At 33.6% G+C, this 7231-nt stretch overlaps 1 long non-coding RNA gene across 1 annotated transcript in view; it reads left to right on the top strand.

Annotated features, from left to right (window-relative positions):
• The window catches only part of LOC108768379 (uncharacterized), a 4912-nt gene extending 4053 nt beyond the window's left edge, over positions 1-859 (top strand). Inside the window, exons 2-4 of the long non-coding RNA XR_001940481.1 lie at positions 233-405; positions 525-623; positions 796-859. This is a non-coding gene — a long non-coding RNA (uncharacterized LOC108768379). The remainder of the gene's footprint in view (positions 1-232; positions 406-524; positions 624-795) is intronic.
• The last annotated feature ends 6372 nt before the right edge of the window (positions 860-7231 follow it).

The following is a 7231-nucleotide window of genomic DNA, read 5'->3' as shown; positions in this document are numbered from 1 at the left end:
GTTTGAAAAATCGAATCACGTGTTTCGGCGATTTTTGAAAATTTAATTCTTTCAAAAGTTATTAGACCGTCCCGGTACTTTTGGCGGACCCTGTATATTCGATACATATGCACATATATATTTACGTTATTTCATGTTTCTAAATTTCTGTATATATATGTATACATATTATATATTTATGTGTTATTTTTATTTATAATTATTATATAATAACAAATTATAATATTTACAGATGGTTGCAATACGTGCGTGTGAAAGATTGAATTTGGAAGCAATGGATGCAGAATATACCCATCGCGATTATCGAGTGTGCCACTTACATTTCGAAGAAAAGTGGTACAATGCAAGTAAGACTAGAGCTCATCTTCATCCAGATGCAATACCGACAAAGTTTTTTGAAAGGAAGTAAGTTTTTATAGAGAAACATCTTATAAAGTGTATATACTTTTCTACTCTAAATTTTATGTACTAAACAATATTTGATAATCTATAAATTAATAATATATTACATATATAATTTACAGTAACGCATCCATTACGACAACATTAGTAAAAGAGAAGATAAATGATTAAATACCTGTAGAAGACAATATTTGTATTTCGGAACACGAAAAAATAAACAGGTGCTTAAATATATTAAATATAATAGATTTCCTAAAATATATATTTATTTTTCTGTTTCATTAAAGATAGGGTTTTGATATCGTGATTTACTTTTATTGTATGCATAATTTTGTTATATATATATTCTAATTAATGAAAAATAATATAACACTAAAATTATACATGTTTCAGTAACTTACAGCCAAAATCATTCTTGCCTCTAGAGCAGATCCTAAGATGTGATATTGCTAAACCGTAAGTTTTTTTGTATTTACACACATACACATTTTTTATCTTCGCAGGATAAGGTCCAATCATACGTTCAGACGCTCAACAGTTTTAGAATTTAGAAAGAGATCTGTTTACCCCACAAACACAATAAGGTAGTAAGCCTTAAGCATTAAGGAATTGATCAATCATAGTCAATTAGTCTTTTTGTATTCCACTGTGATTGATCAATTTCTTAAAGCTTAATGGGCCTTCTACTTCTACACATTCTTACGGCGGACGTTACAGAAACAAACAACTTCGGAAAAAAATAAAAGATTTAACAACAAAAGGACAATACGAAACCAGAAAATAAGGGACTTCGAGGTCACGAAGTCATATGTCAATTGGGCTGTAAGTTTTTTTTTCCAAATTTTGCACGATTGTTTTCCGTCCAAATTGATGCTCACATTAAAAACAAACGAGGAATACGGTATAGTTCTGAATTCAAACAATTCGCTTTATGTTTGTACTTCTTAAGTACGCGAAGTTATAAAGAACTGAAAAAAGAATTAGCATTACCTTCTATACGCAGTCTACAAACATTATGCAAAAATGGAAAATTAAACCCTGTATAAATGCTAAAATTTTTAATGTATTAAGTGTAAAGTTAAATTACATTGCCACCATTAGAACGTCACTGTATTTTGTGCATAGATGAAATGAGTCTGAAGAGTCATTTATTTTATAATGTTTCCCAAGACGAAATAATTGGATTCGAAGATACCGGTAATGAGAAACTATCATTACCTGCAAAAAGTGCTTTAGTTATTATGGCACGTAGTATTGCAGGTAATTATTATAAAACTTCCTGTTTGTTTTTGTTTGATCGAAACTGCATGTAAATCTAATATATATTCAAACCTATTCTATTTGATGTTATCCGTATGCTACGAGGTTGCAATGTTTATGGTACATGCTTTAATTTCGGACATGGGTTCTAACTTTATGCAACTCTTCCGAGAATTAGGTATTTCTGTACAGAATTCAAAATTTTTAGTTGATGAGCACGAAGTACTATATATATTCGATACTCCTCGCTAATGAAGAGAACTCGCGATAATTTGTTGAAATATGATATAGAATTTGAAAACAAAGTTGCTTCATGGACTCATATTGTTGATTTTTATAACCGAGATAGTAACCAGTGGATCAAAATGGCCCCAAAATTATATAAAGATCATATTGAGCGAACTAACTTCCAAAAAATGAAAGTAAAATATGCTGTGCAAGTTTTTAGTAATCGCGTTGCTGCTTTATATGTATGTGCTTTATTCAAATGTCCTTCGATTTTCTTCCAAGCGCAGCAGTTGGAACAATAGAATTTATCAACAATTTTAATAAATTATTTGATATTTTAAATTCCTCTATTTTAAATAGCCCAAAGGATTATGAACAAGTATTTAAAGGAAGTGAAAAGCAAATACAATTTTTAGAACAAATGTTACATGTCTTGAAAAGTATTAATGTTGTCAATGATAAAGGAACTCGTGTAAAAGTTAAGTGCTTCGAATGTTGGTAAATAACTATAAAAAGCATGATGCAACTTTGGCAAAAATTGAAATGTTACAATTTTCCTTATATTAGGACACGAAGAATTAATCAAGATTGTGTAGAAAATTTCTTTAGTACCATTAGAAAACAAGGCGGTAATTGTGTGTAAATCCAACACCAATACAGTTTACTCGTGAATTGATTCAATACAGTTTACTCGTGATTGACAGTTTACTCGTGAATACAGTTTACTCGTGAATTGATCCAATACAGTTTACTCGTGACTGACAGTTTACTCCGAATTTGTTCCATTTACGACGCGCATGACAATTTTAAATATTCCGAATCACGATCTGGAGACACTGGTAGTGTCTCGGCGCTAAGCTACGCGCAGCGACACTGCCGTGCCTCCTTTACGCGAACCGATGAGTTACGCCAGATCGAGATTATCGGATCTCAATAACAGTTGAACCGATCGCATTTCTACGTGCCCTACGAGCGGAGATATCGCGACGCAAAGTTCTGAACTGCTACTTTTTCAGTTCAGATTCATTCAGATACATCGTCCTTATTGCTATTGTCGTCGACCACATTCCGCGCATTCCTTTGGTGTCCTTCTGACATTCTTTACGCAAAGAGCGCTAGTTTCCTGTCTTTCTGACATTCTTTACGCAAGGAGCGCTAGTGATATACATACATGATCAGTGAGTGTTGCGATCTGGAGATACGACAATTATTAGTGTATACATTTTTTATTAGGTTAGGAAATCCGTCACTTCGATGGATAGAGGAATACGTGAGTGATTTTCTGCTTCTGCAATACACAATTTTAGACTTACTCAACACGTTTTTGTATGGAATGAACGAATTTGGCAAAAAAATTACCCCGTGGACCGAGATTTAATCGTTAAAGTTGATGACTATTCAGGTTAGGAAATCCGTCACATTGATGGCATAGAAAGACATGAGAATATGTAATTTAAGCTAGTAAGTATTTTCTGCTTCAATTATACAAATTCTCTGCTTTAAAAACACATTCTTTGTTTCAAGAATATTATTTTTACAGCAGAGTATTTGTCTTGATTAAATATTTGTCTGTAAAGCAGAAAATTTGTTTAATACTTTATGCCGTCGATGCAACAGATTTCCTCTGGATATCTGTTAACTTTAATTAATAACAATTAATAACTCGGTTCGCGGGGCAAAGGACCCCGCACTAATCCTATATGAAATTGGATTTTGGTTAAATCAAATGGTTTTCTCATATGTTATAGCTTATGATCTGCTGAACAAAACTTAAGTTTTAGCGAAAAAAATGAACAGTTTTCGTGTTTGATTCACCTAAAGTTGCTGACATTTCACCATAAAATGCTCAATAACTTCTAAACGGCTGACCTAAAATGGATAAAATTATAGTGTTTTGAAAAGGTCTCAACAAGGACTATAAGAAAATGGAAAAAAAGTGGGGGGTCTCATTTAAAAAATCCGTGTGGACGTTGTCATGACCTTGGCGATGCCACCCAAAGTCAAATTGATGAAGCCAGTGGCTAGACCATTTTAAACTGTACCACAACTTTTATTTAATACATTTTTTTATAAAACTAATAGTTTTCGAGATATTTTACCGTCTCGGAACATTTTATGTTCCTTATATGATTATACCATGGGGCTACATATAATTATATTCCACATAGCATTACGTACTATCATATATTATGTCCAAGTATGTATACATACATGTAAAAAACAAACTTTGTTACAGAATATGTAGTGCAATTCCCTACTCTTAGCGTAATCCAGGACCAACGACATGGACGTGGTAGGGATCTGGTCCCGTGTGTGTGTGTGTGTGTGTGTGTGTGTGTGTGCGCACGCGCGAGTGGGTGTGTTCGTGCATGCGTGTGCGTGCGTGTGCGTGTGTGTGTGTTCGTGCGTACACGCACGCACAAGTTTATTAAACAAGTTTATTAAATTGAGACACATTTTTCTTATAACGAAGTCTTTCACATGGTACACAAACATATCGAGGTGTGTTCATGGAAAGTTTGGTCTAAGCCTTAAATGTTTTTTTAAAAGAAATTTTGCCAAAGTTATAATTTCATTTAATGTTTCTAAATTGTACATTTATTAATCTTTTGTAACAATTCTAGTATTCTCTTAAAGATTAAAGACAATACGTTTGTAATTTGACCTTCCACGTTTATTACTAAATGTGATGAAGAAATGTTACGATATATGGAATCGATAAAATAATTTTCGGACATAGCTGTACGTCTCGATTTGCCACAAAGAGTAATGTAATTTTTCATCAATTGTTTTGCATGTAGTAGCAAGATTCAAACACACTTCTGATTTCTTTTTAAGTAAATTCACGAATAACTCGAACTTGCATATTTTGGCTTCCAATCGTTTTTTCTATCTTGAGGAAAATGCTCAATTACATTTGTGTCAAGAATTTTTATTAAATTCAAACGCATTAATAACTTTATCAGGTTTCGGTTAAATAATAATTACGTAGCAAAAGCTATGGTAATTACGTCGCAAAATTAGTTTTTTTTTTCTAGATTAAATCTGAACGAATCTTTACAAAAAAAAAATCATGGGTATAAAGTTTAAGTAAAGACCAATTTCTAACTTTGTTAAGCACATAAACATGATAAACTTGTCTTACTCTAATATAATGTCAAGAGACTTCAAGTTTTTGATCTACAAGGCTATTTAATCCAAAATTCGTTTTATATGTACACATTACAAAGTTAATTTTATATTTTCTATTAACTCACTTTCTAAAGTTATACAAAAAAATACCATTTTTAAGAAATCAAAGAAACAATTATATGCCAAATTGCATGGTTTACAGAATTTATTTATTTACATTTTACGCGAAATAATAATACTTTTAAAAACATTTTTGAAAGGATTATCAAATACTATATTAATCTTCATCGCGCTGTCTTCATGTATATTGAAAAAGTTGAGCCTGTCATACATGAAGTAGCGATTTTTAAAAGTATTATTATTTTGCATAATATAATAATTGTAAATAAATAAATTCTGTAAACCATTCATTTTTACATATAATTGTTCCTTTGATTTCTTAAAAATGGTATTTTTTGGTAAAACTCCTGTTTAGAGGAGGCATCTCCGATGACCTTGACCTTGACATATGTCATCAAGGTCATGATCCTGAGTGACCTTCAGGCTTCAGCCGTCGTTCATTCTTCGTTAAAAAGATATGAACAAATTATTATTCGAAAATAACGTTTCATTTCTGCTATATATACATTTTTCACGCGAAGCAACTCTCATCCCCTTTTCCCCTCCCCCCCTGCAAAGGGGCGCACGCCTCCTAAACAGGAGAGTGGAGGGATGAGAGTCGGGATGAGCGTCGCGCGCCCCTTTGCAGGGGGGAGGAGGGGTGAGAGTTGTGAGCCTCTTTGCAGGGGTGAGGGGGGGGGTGAGAGTCGAAGGTGAAAGTCGCGGGCCCCTTTGCAGGGAGAGAGGAGGGTGAAAGTCGAAGGTGGGAGAGTCGTGCACTCCTTTGCAGGTGAGAAGAGGTGAGAATCGAGGGTGAATGTCGCATAAAACGTGCTGGAAGACTTTTTGGGTCATGATCTTGATGACTCTCACCTTCGACTCTCACCTCCCCCCCTCCCCCCTACAAACGGGCACACGATTCTCACCTTCGACTGTCACCTTCAACATATTGTTTTCTGATATCGTATATATTTAAATTTAAAAAGTACATACGTGATGAATGCTATATACAAATATGTATTATACACTTGCGAGTTCCGCTACCGTAAAAAATAACCTAACCCAACCCATTTGTTAATGTGAGGTGACCCTCGCTTTGGGTGGAAAGTCGAAGTGCGCCCATTGGAGGGGGGAGGGGAGGTGAGAGTTCGTGTAGAAAGTCAAAATGTATGTGTAGAATAGTATTTAATATAGTATATAGCAGAAATAAGACGTTATTTTTAGACCAATACTAAGATTTTATTCGAACCGACAAGAATTAAACACTAACAAGGAGATGGCACGAATTGCGAAATACGAATTGGAATGTAACCTATACCATTCGAAAGGCGAGAGTGTAAAAAGTGTAAAAGGGTTTGGGTGCATGGGCCCTCGTTTAAGAAAAATTTGCATGTGAAGTTGAGCAATGGGCCTGCTGCGCGGTAAGTACTGTGAATAAGTAGGGCTAAAGCAAGGAGCACGGTGGCCGAGAGGCCTGAGGCGCGAGTACTATTTTTACATCTGACGAAAAGAGTTCGAGACCATGCAGTATAAAATTTTTTTTTATTTAATCAAAAAACGTCATTTTATATATTTATTTACGTTTATTTATTTATAGAATTCAAACATTGCTGTACGATATTGTAAATTAAAATTTATATTAAAACATTGGAAACACAAATGAGTCGTACACCACAAACATTTTATAAAATAATATTTCGTTTTATATTTATTTTTTATTCATTATTATCATTATTATAAAATTCGGACATTGCCGTACAATGTTGTGGGTGAAAATTAATGTAAAAGCATTGGAAACATAAATGAGCCGCATACCACATTTTATAAAATAATAGTATTAAGGGGATCCTAAAGTAACGGCTGAACTAAATCAAGGTCGATAATACAGATTTTGGAGATTATATTGGAAAATCGATGTAAGATGGCGCCCCCACTTACACGGAGTAGCACGAAACTAAAAATATCGATAATATACCGAATGGTAATTTATCAGTGCATTTAGCATTTTTCGTGCTATATTATAAAAGTACGTGTTCGATGTAGTTATTTTTTGCTACATCTTTATTATTTTACGAAACGTAAATACACGCACTTCTATTGAGGATATTAT

Source organism: Trachymyrmex cornetzi, unplaced genomic scaffold (genome assembly GCF_001594075.2).
Source record: "Trachymyrmex cornetzi isolate Tcor2-1 unplaced genomic scaffold, Tcor1.1 scaffold792, whole genome shotgun sequence".
Lineage (NCBI taxonomy): Eukaryota > Metazoa > Arthropoda > Insecta > Hymenoptera > Formicidae > Trachymyrmex > Trachymyrmex cornetzi.
This window is presented reverse-complemented; position numbering and strand designations above follow the sequence as displayed.